The sequence below is a fragment of the Castor canadensis genome, chromosome 2 (assembly GCF_047511655.1).
Source record: "Castor canadensis chromosome 2, mCasCan1.hap1v2, whole genome shotgun sequence".
NCBI lineage: Eukaryota > Metazoa > Chordata > Mammalia > Rodentia > Castoridae > Castor > Castor canadensis.
In genome coordinates this window covers 54,538,151-54,553,986 of record NC_133387.1, presented here as the reverse complement: position 1 = coordinate 54,553,986, position 15,836 = coordinate 54,538,151, and the positions used below count along the sequence as shown (strand labels likewise).

General features: G+C 36.8%; 1 protein-coding gene, 1 non-coding gene and 1 pseudogene across 14 annotated transcripts in view; 1 reads left to right on the top strand and 2 right to left on the bottom strand.

The window, feature by feature from the left end:
- Adam22 (ADAM metallopeptidase domain 22) overlaps nt 1–15,836 on the top strand; it is a 217,409-nt gene that overhangs the window by 9,221 nt on the left and 192,352 nt on the right. The gene's annotated exons all lie outside the window — the stretch shown is intronic.
- LOC109701326 (guanine nucleotide-binding protein G(I)/G(S)/G(O) subunit gamma-10 pseudogene) lies at nt 7,200–15,427 on the bottom strand (annotated as a pseudogene).
- LOC141420957 (U4 spliceosomal RNA) lies at nt 8,785–8,919 on the bottom strand. Its single transcript, XR_012445670.1, has one exon. It is a non-coding gene; the product is annotated as a U4 spliceosomal RNA (small nuclear RNA).

Here is a 15,836-nt window from a genome sequence, read left to right as displayed (position 1 = left end):
TAATGACTTCAGAATATACTGTGGCTCCCCAGTGGACATGAATGGCAGTCAAGGTTATGCATGGTCTGGGGTTATTAATTTAGGGTAGGCTGGAGAAGGATCAAGCTGAAGAGGGACCTGCAATCTTCAGAACATGGGCAGGAGCAGGCTTTGTGTCCAGGGGAGTGAAGGGAGAGGTTCAGGGAAGTCACAGATCAGATACAGAGAGAAAACCTCCTGGCTCAACTAGAGAGAGAGCTACCTGAGTTTGAAGCACTTTCTGAGCTTTTTATCTCAGGTTTTGGTGGTTGACTCTATTTTTGATTCAGGCCTTAGGTTTTTGTGTTTTGTTTGGTTTGGCTTAGTTTGTTTTTTTGAGACAGGTTCTCACCATGCAGCCCAGGCTGGCCTGGAACTTGAGATCCTCCCAGGTGCTGGCATAACATACTTGTGCCACCACACCCAGCTATGTCCTAGGTTTTTTAAAAGGTAACTTGGGTTTAGCCACACTTACACTAATAGCTCCTGGGGTTATTTTCAATTTTCCAAAGGTTTTAAGTGTTTGATTCTGAGGGAAGAACCACTCCTCCTCCTCCTCTTGCTCCTTCTTCCTGTTCCTTCCTCTTCCCTCTTCCTACTTGTTGAAAGCAGGTGACAGTGCAAAGCTGACCATCAATCAAGCGCTAAATGAATTAACTTAGGCAGGAACTAAGTTGCTCATACACACACTTTATTGCAGGGAGTTACAACCTCATCCGATAGCGCCCCAGCCTTCCCCAAGCTGTGCCCACCTTGCGACCTGATCTTAGAACTAGTCCTGGCTAGTTCTCAGTCTGGATGTGCTTCCAGGACACCCAGGGAATCCGACCCGCCCTGTGGAAGTCCCTGTCCACCTGTCTGGGTCTGCTGTTGACGGGCATGATGCATGTTGTCAATTGGGAACAAGTGGCGATGGTCTTGTGGCCAGTGGAGTTTAAGTATTTGTAGAGGAGTGGTTTATTGGAGCCAGCTTAGGGTTGCTTCATTTGCATATCAGGCACAGCATGGTATGTGTTTACATCATAGGGCTTCCAAGTGCACACAATATTATTTTCATAAAGGTTTTACAGCGTAGTATATTTTTTATATAATTTTCAATATACTTAATGCAAATCAAACATAATACTCATAACACTACTACATTTTCTTTCCCCTTTCTTTGGTCCCTCCTTAATTTTTCTTCCTTCCTCCTTCCTCCTCTTCCTTCTCCCTTCCTTCTCTTCTTTCTTCTTCTTGGTCACTTTACAGGTCTGTAGGTTTGTGGAACAAGGGCTTTAAGAGGCCCACTCTTCACCTGATTATGTAGTTCACATTTGGGACACTGAGCCTCTCCTAGGTCATAATGAGGCCTTAGTTAAAGGTGGATTTCCCAATTTATGCAGAAGTTTTTGGTTCTCTAAAAATCTGTAACATGTGGTCCAAACGAACCAGGCAACATTTAATGAGAACAATGGGAATTTTTTTTTTTTTTACCAGATGCATTTTCACATTTACCATTATGCTAAATAATTAAGTCATGTTTCCTTGGAAGGGTTTTTTTTTTGACTTTGGCAAAAACTTAAAACATCACTGAAGATGATGAAGTTTTGATTTAGGCTGAAAAAATTATTCTCAAATTTTATGATCCTGTATGGCTGGTTTAGCTGTAAATAGTAGAACATTGCTTTCTTTATAACTTATTTCATCATTGAAGTACTTTTGATTTGGACAGATACTGATTGGTAAGAAAGTAGGGGAAATTTGCTGTCACCAAAGATAGAGACATTTCTGGTTGGGTAAGTGACTAGAGATAAGATTATTTTAAGCCTCAGTATAAAATAATTTTTTATAATCAATTTTTATTGATTCTCAGAATGCCATAGGGTAAAATGGAGAAAAGTACTGGTTCTGAGATACTAAGAATTCTTGTTTAATTTAATATTCAAGATAAGCTTGGAATGATGTTCTTATAGTTCATAATGATCTTGCATGGACAATGTAATCATAGTTAATGAAGGAAAAGTACTCTTAATTTTTAATTTGACATACTTAATATGAAATCTACTTGAGTTGTTTAATTGTTCTGATTATAAAATCTTGAAGTTTGTAGTTGTAGGATGATGGGATAAAAATATTCTATTTTAATTGTACAGAAAAAATGGAATATGGCCTGGGTCCTCCTCTTTATTTTTATTTTTTCCAAGCATTAAGTGCTGACAGAACCTGGTATATAACAAGTGCTCAAGAAGTAAATATTGACTGAATGAAACTGTTAGTACCATGACTTGTAGAGGGCTGTCTTCTATTTTTATGTTCCCATTTCCCTGTTGGTATATGAGGTTTCTCCCTAGTTAATTATTTCTTTACTTTTCATCTCTTTCCTCACCTCTCAGTAAGGCTCTGTCACTATTCTGGGGTCCCTTCCCATTTGTCATTGTGTTGTGAACATAGCTTCTCGTTCTATGACCTTTGGTTTATTTTGTCATTTTTTTTTCCCCATTCTATTTCTGCCAAGTGCCTCTTTTTCTCATAGCAACTAGGCTAAAAACAAGTCTCAGGAAGGTTATTTACATTCAGCGTTGGGAACCGTCCCTGTTTCACATTGCTGGACTTAACTTATTTTGGGATTTGGAAAATGTGTTATAGTTCAACAAGCTTTCCATTTTACTATCTGGCTTTAAATTGTAATTTGGATGGTTTTCTTTTTTCAGTTTTTGTTTGTTTGGTTTTTTTTTTTTTTTTGATTCGTTTTTAGTTACTCCCTCCCCCATTCATTCTCTTCATTGGATGTGGGTTGAAGTGTGCATTCCTTCCTCACGTTGTTTTCCTAGTTCTCATTGCTCTTACTGCCCGGGATTCCATCTTTAAGCACTTGATCCACTCTCCTCACCTCTCAGAGTCTGCTCATTTCTCAGTCTTCCGGGTGATCCGTGCTACAGAACAGTGATTCCCGGTCGTGTTGCTTCAGGATTCACATTCAGTGTGAGGGAAGGACAAGGCACTTTCACAGCTTGTACTAACGCTTGCTTCATAGGTTTGACATAAAATTGTGCATGCTACTTGTGTGTCCTGGGAGGGGCTCAGGGTACTGATAACTTGGATGTTATTAGAAGGTGTTCGCATGAGATAGACTGTAATCTCGGGCTCAGACTTCATCCTTCATATTCACCATTCTTTGTTCCCTGCTTAGCACTGCACCTGACCCACAGTGGGTTCTCAGAAAATATTTATGGTCTGTTTGTGTTCCAACTTTCTGTCTCAACGACAGAAAAAGCTCAAAGAAAAAGTTCTCTGACCATGTATTTACTGATTTTATGTACTTTAGAGATATTTCCCACAGTTACAGTATTTCCTTGTAATGGGTATTCAGATCCTTTGATGGGATGGGGTGGAAAGGAGCATCATTCTCTGCCCACATTTATGCCTCATCTTTGAGCTCTTTCCTCTTCTTCCCTGAAATGTATTCCTGCTGGCTCAAGGAATACAGGTTCTCTGGAGATCCCTGCACAGTCTGTGTCTGCATTGAAATAGTTGTCCCTCTTGCTTTGAATCTGAGGCAGGACTTAATAGAAAAGGCAGGACCATGGCAATAACAGGAAAGAAGGACAGAGAAAGTGGGGAGAACTTGGACTGGGATTGGCATACTGACATTCCACCCTGTAAAGCTGCCTTGCTGTCTTATGGCCACTTTAATCACTGTGACAAAATCATTCATTTCAGTTTATAGCCCCATCTCGCTCAACAAAAATAAATCCCAGCTATTTAACCTTTCTTCATGACTTTATTCACCAGACTTCATCATTTGCTGCCTGGAGCAGCATTTTCTATAAGACAAAGATTTTCTGAGAGACTGACATACAGTATTTGTGATGGATCTTAATTCATATAATATATTCAGCTGATAATTTCTCCCTAATATTTATTCCTAAATTTTTAAGTTTTTTGTTTGTTTTTTTGAGGCAGGTCTCACTCATGCTAAAAGGTGCTCTACCATTGAGCTATATCCCAGCACAGCTTTTTTTTTTTTTTTAGTACTGGGCTTTGAACTCAGGGCCTAGCTAATCACTTGAACCACTCCACTAGCTGTTCTTTAATTTTTCTAACCCTGCTTTTGAACTAAATAAATCTTTAATTTTTTTGTGTAGCAAGTCCCAAATAATTCTTGTCTAATAATTTTGCTTACCTTTTTCTAATTTTTAACCTTCCTTTTATGGACCAACAAGTTGATATAAAATATTTGTATTATTTAATATGAATTAATTATAGAAGTTAATAAATTGACCCTACTGTTTGATATTTTTAAGATCTAAATTGTACTGTGTAATAAAATATATATTAAATGTTAATTAATTATGTAATTTATATTTGTTTTCTTTTTTGGTTTTTGGAAATAGGGTCTTACTATATATATAGCTCAGGCTGACCTCAAACTTTTGGTCCTCATTCCTCTGTCTCCCAAGTGCTAGAATTATAGAAACGTGTCACCATGCCTAGCCTAATTTACTTATAATATTAATTAATAGTATAAACTGGTATAAAATAGTCTGTGTTTTTAAAATTTTTTAGGGAACTACCTGTGTGGTAATCCAAGAAATCTCTGTGCTTCTAAAAGATCTACACATGCTAGTATAAATCTGAAAAAAACCCACTAGAGAATAGTCACTTTAGAGAAAGTAATTTCAAGCATTTATATGATAGTGTGAATGAAGGATCTGAAAGTAGGGCTCAGGTCAGAAGAGAAAGTAAGGATCTGTGGTGGGGAGGAGCCCCACATTAACAGGCGAAGTAGCAGTGCCTCAGAAATGAACCTCCTTTACAGTTTTCATGACTTTAGGTGACAAAATAATTCATATTTTGCATACATATGTTTTAACAGCTTTATTGAGATAATTAGCTTACCATAGAATTCACCTAATATTTTACAGTTTAAAGTTTTTAAAACAGTTGTACAGCCATCATCACCATCAATTTTAAAACATTTTTATCCCCTCAGAAAGAGGGGATAAAACAGCAACACCTGTAGGCTGTCACTAATCTACTTTCTGTGTTTATAGACTTGCCCATTCTAGACATGTCATGTAAATGAATCGTATATGCCCTGGTCTTTCGTACCTAACTTCTTTCATTTAGCATAATGTTTTCTTTTTTATATTATGTCATTAAACAATACTTATCCTTATTATGTTATTAAACAATACTTATCCTTGCTATATACAGTAGAATACTTTTTATTCTATTCTCTTCTATTTTATTTCCTAAAAACTCCTGGACATGGTGCACAAAGTGATTTCAGAGCCTTTCCTCTTTTGTGAAAAACCTACATTGCCTTGAACTTGAAATATATTTATGCAAACAATACTGATTTTCAATGTGGACTTTTTCCTTTCTTTTTATTTTGCGGTGCTGGGAACTGAACCTTAGGACTTAGGCAAGCATTCTACCAACTGAGCTCTAGCCCCAATCCCTATAATTTTTTAAAGTAAAATTTAAAAAGTAACAGGTTGAGATATAACTCACTATAAAATTTACCCTTTTAAAATGTACAATTGAGTGAATTTTTTAATTTTTTAACATTTTTATTAGCATATAATAGTTGTACAGAGGGTTTCATTGTGACATTTTCATATATGCTTACAATGTACTTTGGATAGGTTCTTCAGTGGCTTTAATAATAGCTTTTAGTAGCAATGAGGCCAATAGGAAAAGGGGACCAGGAACTAGAGAAAAGGTTAGATCAAAAAGAATTAACCTAGAAGGTAACACACACGCTCAGGAAATCAATGTGAGTCAACTCCCTGTATAGCTATCCTTATCTCAACCAGCAAAAACCCTTGTTCCTTCCTATTATTGCTTATACTCTCTCTACAACAAAATTAGAAATAAGGGCAAAATAGTTTCTGCTGGGTATTGAGGTAGGGGAGAGGGAGAGGGGTGGAGTGGGTGGTAAGGGAGGGGGTGGGGGCAGGGGGGAGAAATGACCCAAGCCTTGTATGCACATATGAATAATAAAAGAAAAAAAAATAGCTTTTAGTACAACTTGCATGCATTCTCAATTCATCATTTTTACCTTTGGGTTTGACCTCTCCAATTTTTATTATTGCATTGTTGGTGATACTATTGTAAACTAGTTATTACCTTAAATTTCTTCATCAGCTGCTTCTTAACATGACTCTGGGCTAAGTGTTGGAGGAATTTTTTAGCTCAGTGGAAGAACTTCCATTTTCTTGCAGTAGATTATCATACTTAATAAATATTTTAACACTTAATCAATCGGCCATGTGTTCCTGATTTTCTAACAGTTTTCAACAAACGTTCTTTCTAAAATCTGTTATTCCAAAATTAATTGTTTGTGGTATTTCTCTTAAGAAGTAATTAAGTTAGAAAGAAATCCATATGCTTTTATTTTCGCATCATATGTTCATAGCAGAAAGTGTTCAGTAAGAAAAAAAGGGCAAGTGCTCATAGCACTGGTAGTGGGGTAGTGTGTGTGTGTGTGTGTGTGTGTGTGTGTAGTATTTGTGAGACTGTCATCTCCATAAGGCCACTGGGTTAGTTTTAGTCCTCACATTTCACTTGATGAAAGGGATAGCTATACTTTTCTCTGTACCTTCTGACCCTTGTGCAGTTGGGTATTTCAGTTGTGTCTGAGCTATTAATCATGCCTTTTTATAGTTCCTTTTCTCTGCAGCATGTTTCCACTAGACCTAGAGATTCTTGATTTCCCTTTTTGTCATTCTATCTGAATAATTGAGGGAACTCAGGGATTGGCAAATATTTAATAGACTTTGATTCTTGTTCTTTTTCTTATGAAGTTTAAACTTGCCAGGTCTGATATTAAAATTTTTCTATTGGTTCTTTTATATTTCAGGTTAAGAAGGGTCAGTAACTGTTTTGGCCAACACTAATGCAGTGTATGTGTGTGTGTGTGTGTGTGTGTGTGTGTGTGTTAGAATTATTTCCTGAGGTTTTATTTGTGAAATGAAATACCTTTAGTTCACTCCACAAATATTTATCGAGAGCCTATTATGGTAGGCACTGTTCTGCACTCTTGGGATAGTTAAGTAAATTAAATATCCCCAAATTTCTTTCTTCTAGGGCCCATGTTCTAGCAGATGGACAGAAACATAGTAATTGCTAAGTTATATAGTATTTTAACAGATAATAAGTACTGGTGTTTGTATTGGGTATTTTTTTTTTGATGAATTAGACAGAAGTTTATTTCCAAGCTCTTCAAAGATTATTGCAAACACAAATAAAATATCCTCCTAAAAGTGTCCCAAATTAAATCAGAGGCACATCATCCAAGTAAAATACTTGTGACATGAAGAATTCTTTTAGGTTGTAACATTTTCACATTACTTTGTTTTTAACCATTTGCAATGTTCTATATGTAGGTCACGTTTTAAACATTCCTTAAAGATATAAAATAATGTAGTTGTTTAAAGATACAACCATGAGTATAAAGTACAGGAACTTAGGGGAAAAAAGATCAAATCTGCTTCATACACAAGATTGGGCAACCTAATACACAACATAACATTTTTTCAAACAAGTTTGCAAAGAAACGTCTCCCCTATTTAACGTTAAAAATAAAACAAGTGAGAGTCTAATTTAAAAATTTAAAAATGAGAATCTTCTCATGTAAAAAATCAAGACATCATTTGATTAGTAAGCCTATTCTTCCCCCCTAATTTTAGCTTTTCATGTTCTCATTTAATAGTTGTAAATTCATGAGAAAAGAACAACTTTTATTATTAATACAAAAATCTTAGGAACAAGTTACAAACACTCATTTTTCAATAAACAAAAATGTTTTCCTTCCTAAAATGTAAACATCCAGTAAATAAAACATACATGATAGTTCAGGTTTAACACCACCAGTAAATCACTTATAAAAGAGGTGTATTTTGGTATGTTTGGTAGTAAGGTTCTTTGTCTTAATATAAAGCACTTCAGCAAAAAGAACTAGGCCATTATTATTTAAAACTATACTCCTTCACTTTGTTTCCTTATTTAAGTAGAAAACCATTAATTCTGTAGAATGTTGGCTATAGGACCAGGCCACAGAAAAAGTGTGAAATGTCTAATAGTCATTTGGCTAGAGAAAAGTGTTTTCTTGAAACTTGGAGGCAGTCATTCATCACTTTGTGCTTGAAGGCATTCCTCACCGAACTTCCTCCCTACAGTCTTCAGAGTAGAGCACACGGTCTGTGGTCCCGGAAGGGATTGCTTCCAGCTGGAACACCAACCAGCAGGGCATCCTTGCAGGCACTACTGAAGCTCTGCAGCTGCCTGGGAGACCTTGATGCGCTGCACGCCGCTGGCCTCCAGCTTGAGCTGCTCCACCAGGCGCTGCAGGGCGCTCACGCTGGCCCCCAGGGCGGCTGAGCTCTGTATTGGGTCTTGCTTTTTTTTAAGATAGGGTCTTGCTTTTTGCCTGGGCTGGCCTCCAACTGCGATCCTCCTGATCTCTGCCTCCTGAGTAGCTGGGAGTACAGATATGAGCCACCGGCGCCCCTTGCTTGCTTTTGTTTTTAATGGGCCCACCCTGTTATTTAGGGGCAGTCTCCCTCCCATATTACTTTTTTTTTTTTTTCCGGTGCTGGGGACCGAACTCAGGGCCTTGCACTTGCCAAGCAAGCGCTGTTCCACTGAGCTAAATCCTCAACCCCAAGTACTGTGAAAAAGAAAAAATAAATCATGGAAATGGGATTGGAAGTGTAGAAGGATATAAGGTCATGGGTTGTAATTCCTTTTCATGGTGCTAGAGATTGAACTCAGGGCCTTGCATATGCTAGACAAGTAGTCTATCATTGAAGAATAACCCTAACACTTAGGTTATACATATATATTTTTCAATTAGCGATAATTGCGCCTCAGATAAACCTCATTGGCTATGATACACTCCTACTGCGCAAAGCTTAGGTTATATTTTTAATACAGTGGTCCACTAGACCAAGGAGCAGTCATGTTGGGAAGTGGGGAATGAGCCATGCAGATATCTCAGGAACAGAATTTCTGGTAGAGAGAATAACCAGTATCAAGGCCAAAGCATGTCTGTCACCTATGACCACTTCAAAGACGACTGATGGTAGAAGGTCTTATTGGAAACAGTATTGAGTAGGAATATTTTGAATCATTTATGTCTCTGGCACCACTTTCAGTTTCATCCTGTAATCTAAAAATATTGGATTATCTCACCAAGGAAGACCACAAATAGTACCACTGTCATGTCAGAATTTAATCCATTCCCCTCCTCTGCCCACAGTCTCACAATATAATGCATTTGAATTCTTCTTTGCAAAACAGTATTATTTTTGTGCTCTTCAGTGTACTTACATTTTATATTTAGTCCATACATGGTTTTATAGGTTAATATTTTTGTGTGTTGGTAGACATGTTTAGTATTAAAGTGCCATAAAACTTAAAAAGTAGCACGTATTTTCTACTGTGCCTAAAAAAAATGAGAGCCATATTTCTGAGCTACTTTGAATACATCCTGCTTCACAAATGGAGGAGATAGGCCTAAATTGCATTAAGACAGAGTCTTGTTAGCTATCTAAGAGGAAAAATAAGATGATTCAGCATTGAAACAGACTGCAGATAGAGTTTGAGAAACTGTTCAAAAACTTATAATACAGGTTTTACAGTTATTTTTCAAAATGGTTTTGAGTAGGTGTTTGTTTCCTCATAAATGAGGGGAGGATACATCACATAACTCTTGGAGATTCCAACATAAACTCAAATGTTCCATGCTTTTCCCTCTGTCCTATAGATTATGCATATTTTAAAGTCATGTTACCCAGATGATTACCAAATGCACTAACAAATGTTGGTTGAATAAAATTAATGTAGGAGCACATGCCAAAAGTTTTTAAGGAGAATAAATAGAATGATAATGCTTATAACTACTAAAGAACTAACAAAGTAACCAGTAATTTAACTTTGTGAAAAAATGTTATTAAAATCTTGAGACTTCTTCCTATTTAGTATTAATTACAATTTGTAAGATAAATTTTTTCATATTATTGTCAAATAACAGTTGTCACACTTGGTTTGAATTCATATGTGAGCACATGCTCTGTGTCCAAAAAGGGGCCAAGCACTGGGACACAGCGGCATCTGGTCTCGGGTGAGAGTGGAAGGTGGTATAGCTCAAAAGCATAGACCTCTAAGAGAGAGGGATGGAGGACAGCTTGTCTTCTGGACGTGTCAAGGAAAGAAAAACCAATTCTGACTCCTGATTTCAACATGAAATTCTGTTCACAAACGCTTAGACTATTGCTGCTCAGAATAATATACCTAACATTTATGGAGCTAGACCATTCTGTGCATTTTATATCTATTCAGTCTTCACAGCAATACTCCGAGTTGGTACTGTTGTTGCCATTTCATAAATACAGAAACCAAGTCACAGAGAGCTTAAATAACTTGCCTAGGATAATTCAGTTTAGGAAGGGGTAGAGCTAGGATTTGAACACTGGAAATTTGGCTGTAGAATCTGGAGTGTTAACGACTGTCATATGCAGATTTTCATACATAACTCTTCATAGTTTTTGAAGTGGAGGGAAAACTCTTTTGGATAAAACAGTTTTAAAAACTGGATTGTATTAATATCATGTGCAATAGCAGCATGCCTTTCCAGACAACAAAAATCTGGGCAGGGACCTTATCTTCCTCAGAGTCTGCTGTGGCTCTCATGGAATGGAATTCAGTGCACACTGTAGGGGGTTCAGGCTTGGTGGTTGTAATTGAAATTGTAGAACAGTCTAGGAAGGCCAGAGAAGGACAAAGAGGACAGCTTCATGGCAGTTTGCTGAGGATGCTGTTTTGGGTAACATTTGAACCAGGACCCTTGCTAGGAGGCAACTTCCCAGAAACCCATTCAGGGGAGAGTTGCAGAGGAACTACTTACAGTTTTCAGAAGTGAATAAATTCTCCTAGGGGATCATTTATTAAATTAAATGAAAAGTGACATCCATGGTACTTTAAAGTATTCATTTGCCTCAGAGCAACAAGAAGTAAAAAGCCATCATAAAACATAGAAAAAATGACTGTGCTTGGCCTTTTACCTTTGAAAGAGAATCAAGATGTCTTGTAGGAATCCTTTCTTTAACTCAGCAGGACACATACACAGAGTTCTCATTAAACTGCCCCAATTTGCTCCAGTAGATGCGACAACAGAGAATTTAGTTTATTCAGCTTTGTATCAGAACACATCAATAGCATAGAGACTTGGATCACGTGTAGGACAATCAGTAAACAGTATCCAAGCCCCTACGTGTGTGCAGTTTTGTTGTGGCTGAGCATCTGACCAAGTGAAGAAAGTGCATGGCTCTAGTCTAGCTATTGACTCCAGAGCTCCACCACTCTGTCTTAATGAGGTAATGTAATGGCTCCTTGTGGTTTTATTTGTACCCTCTGTTTCTGTGAGGGTAAAATTCCATCAACCTTTCATATGAAATTGTTTCTGTTAAGGAGAGAATGGTGAAACCAACAGTTTTGGTCCCTTTTTATATTCCTACATGAAGTCATATTGCTAATTAGAAATCACCAAGGTGATGGGTTTTTTTCCTTGTATGAAGACATATTTCAGAGCTAAGGGAAGTTTGCATGTGATTCTGACTTTGTGTCACTAGACACTGTTAGCATATCTTAGGTCTAGAAGACCTTTCAGTAAGGATCTGTATTGTGTCTTCCTTATTTAGAGCAGCAGTCATTCCTTTTATTTCTGACTGTTCAGAGTTGAACTCATTAGATTACAAAATTTGCTTATTTCAAATAGTAATTATCTTCTAAGTTATAGTTGGCTACAAGCTTTCTCTACCATAATGTATACAGATGTTCGCACACGCACAAGCATTATTGGAATGTACGATGGATAATTTGACTTGATTTGTGGAATTTTTCTGTGTCTGTTACTAAGAGAATTTCTTAGAATTTCCTGCTTTGAGAGATTATTTGGAATTAAAAATGTTTACTGCTAAAGATTAGGTGACAAGGTTAATCTTTTTATGGTATGAGCTAATGGTGACTTGCTTCAATATATAATAGAGGTATAAATTAAAATTACTTTCTAGGGTCTCTTTCATTTCAAAACAGAATAATTTCATTATTTTGCCACCTTATCTGTTTTCCTTGTATCATGTTTGGAAAATTATAATCACTTATTGTCTTTAGATTCAGATATTTTTGAAGGTAGAATCCTAGTAAATACTATACAGCAGGTGTATGTAGTGCAGTATAACAAAAATTTAGCCTCATGCTGGTGCTCATACCCATAATCCCTGGGAGGCTGAGATTGGGAGGATGGAGGTTCAATGCTAGGGGAGATAGTTTGAGAGACCCCCATCTGCAAAATAACCAGACCAAAATAGACTAGAGGTGTGACTCAAGTCATAGAATACCTGCTTTGCAAGCACAAAACCCTGAATTCAAACCACACTCCCACCAAATCAAACAAACAACTCCCCCCTCCGCCCCGACATTTTCCTATTGGGTATTTTTGTTTTCTCTTAAACATGGAGTCCCAGTTTTTCTGTAACTTGAAGGGCAGGGAATCACCTTTTAAAGCAGCTTGGAGGTAGCCAGCTGGCAGTATGTAGAAACCCACCAATTAAAACATTTTAGAGGAATATTTATGTCATACTATGCTATAACTGTTTCTTACTATGTTTTAAACTGTGGATCTTCCTCCCCCCACTTTATTTCCTTTCTTTCTTTATCTCTCTCTTTCTTCTTCCTCTCTTTATCTTCCTCCTCTTAAGCAGAAGTTTTGCTCTTATAATATTTCACTTAGATTATTTCTTGACTATGTTCTTAGAAAACTTGAACAATTGTGTTTTCTTAGTAAAGAAGGAATCTGGCCTATTTCAGTTTTGTTATATGTATATATATGAGCAAAAAAATCCTCTATAGTTGTGTGGTTTATTCATTAGCTCTAGAACAAAAGCCTTCTAACCTCATGTGAATTTGTTTCCCAAAGAAAATACTGTGGAATTTGTATGTGCTGGCTATTCATCATGGAATTTTGTTCAGTCATATTTCTAATTTTTCTTTCTGCAAACACTTAGAGCTGGTGCCTTAGTGGAAATGAGCCTTAACTGTCAGATCCCTTTGATATTTGTAAGCAAGATGAAATCAAGCTAGCAAAGAAAAATCCATTGACATAATAGAGCTGGGCAAAGTATCTCATCGTTCTTCCTTTTTCTCTTTGAACTTGGCTGATTTTTGATGTTGCCTCTTGGTCAGATTATGACCTAAATGACAGGGACAACTCTTATTTCCAAGTCTGCTTTTAAAACTATATGATTTAGTGCTAAGCTGACTAGTTATTCATTTGAAAGTGTGATAGCTTAACCACTTAATCATTTTTCCTCCTCTGCTCTTTTACCTCTCTTTATTTAGCTTTCACTACTTATATTATTCTCTTGAACATTATTCTTTGGTTCTCTGCAACAAGCTTTTATATGCTTTTTTTTTACTGTAAACAAAAGTTTTTAAGTGTTTTTCTCACAGCATTCAGTAATTGTGACTATTTTCTATTCATATATGGGAACAACAAGATGAAGCATAGAAAGTTTTTATAACTCCATTCTAAACCAAATATTAAGCCAAGAGTGGATCTGGGAAGAGCTCTAATCTCATTTCTCCCAGGCCTTTCCTGGACTAAGGAAGGATATCATTTTTTCAGGATTGATTCGTCTCAGGGATTTTGTTTACTGGGTTTTGTTGCATCCAAATGTTGGGGTTGCCTATACTCAGATTTAATTACAGCTCAATATGATTTCATATTGTGTTGTTCTCAGGCTACTAAGTATCTTAAAGATCTGCTTTGACTTTCAGGATTATGTGAGTAAGCATTTTCTTATTCAGGTCTTAAATTGAAGGCCTAGTAATGGGCAGTTAATGGCCAAGATGATGGAGAGACTGATTTATCAGAAGATAGCTGGAGCATTAATAGGTAATGAGGCTGCCTAACTTCCTGAATGGAGATGAGAAAATGGGAGCTGGTGCCAGTGTTAGCACAGTGTCTCTGCCTCTAGCTCACTGAAGCAGGGTCCACTGGAGAGAAGGGACCTCAGCAGGGAGTCAGAGTCCAGGGTTACTGGTGCCTTCCAATTGGAAACTTGGCAAGGAAAATTAAGGGAATGCCTCTCAAGAGCTCATTTTATCCAAGGAAGGCCAATTTTTGTAGTATATATGGTTTCACTTAGGGGTTCCCATGTACTGAGAGGTATATGACATTATCTTTGTTCTTGGATAGTACATCCCCAAATAAGAGCAATAGATTATGTTTACACCAATTGCAAAAAATTTTGCATTAAAAAAAGTCAAAAGCAAGAACTGAAATTTGAGTTGTAGAGCAAGTTACATTAGATGGTAGTTCTATAGGAATTGCCCACACTTTACATTTACATGGGTAGCTCTTTAAAAATACCATGGAAATTCCAATCTTTTGTTGTTTTCCTTCCATTTTTATTTTTTAAAAAAGAATGTTGAGAGTCTCCTCTGTGGGAAACAATATGCCAAGGAGCTTGTAAAGATGTTTCTGGAAACAATTGGTTCTCAACTTGTCTGGGAAGTCCACCATATTGAATTCCTTTTTCTTTTTTTTTTTTTTTGGCTTTCTTACTCCCCTTTTTCTCCCTCCCTTTTTCTTTTAAACCCTCACAACTTTGCAATTTTTGTTATTTTGATTGAACTCAACAACAAAATTTAGGTAGTAAATTTTCAAAAGGACATACATTTTACTTACAAGAACTATTTGGGAATTCAGCAAATACTTCATCAGTTTTCAAAGTTAAACACTTTTTGTCATAAGTAGTGAAAGACAGGGACTATTGTTTGTTGAACTATTACCACAAAGACCTTCACATCCGTGTTCTTTTGCTTTCGGGATAAAGAGTACATTTCTTAGGTTGGTGTAGAAAGGTCATTTTCAATTCATGGCCACAGCTTAGAATCACATGAATGGCCCTTTGAAAGACATTGATGCCTAGGATCTACTCTAGATCGAATGAACCAGAATCTGAACTAGAGGCATTAGTATTTTTTTTAAAAAAAACCTTTCCAAGAAGCAAATGTAACATGTAGCCAAGATTGAGAACCACTGGTTTAGAAATTCGTCAATATCTGTACTTCCAGCTTGATCTTCCAGAATAGATATTTCACATTTTCTGCCTTGTAACTAGCATTTCTTATAATTTCCTGATTGTACTAAATTGTTTCTTATTTTTGTGCCTTAGTTGGTCTTTTTGGGGGTGTACTTATCCCTGCATTGTCAGTCTGAGAAGTACCAACTCATTCCTCTGTAGCCCTACAAATGGAGGGCTGCAGTGGTAACTTGTGTATATAGTATACATATTTTGGAATAATTTGTTTAGTAGTTTACCTTTTTGACTATGAGTGCCCTGGGTGCAGGGACCATATCTAACTCATATTTGTATCCCTAGAGTCTGGTGTGGTCAGAACTCCACAAATGCTGAATGGACTTATTTGTTACAACAAACCCCCAAAGTGTGTATGATTTTTTGCCCTTTCAGAGATGAGAACTTTAAGTTCTGAGACATCAAATAACTTGCCCCAGTTTATTCCACTTTTAAATGTAAGATCCAGAATTCAAACCCAGCTCAGATCTTTAAATTTCATTCTTTAAAGACTGCTTTTATTTTGTTTCATTTTATTTTAAATGACCTGCTGCCAGGGACTGTTCTGATTTTTGTAATAATAATGCAGAGGGTTGTATTTGAAGAACAGTTGGAGAGCTGGGAATGTAGCTCAGTGTAGAGCATTTGCCTAGTATACATGAGGTCCTGGGTTTAATCCCCAGCATCGGA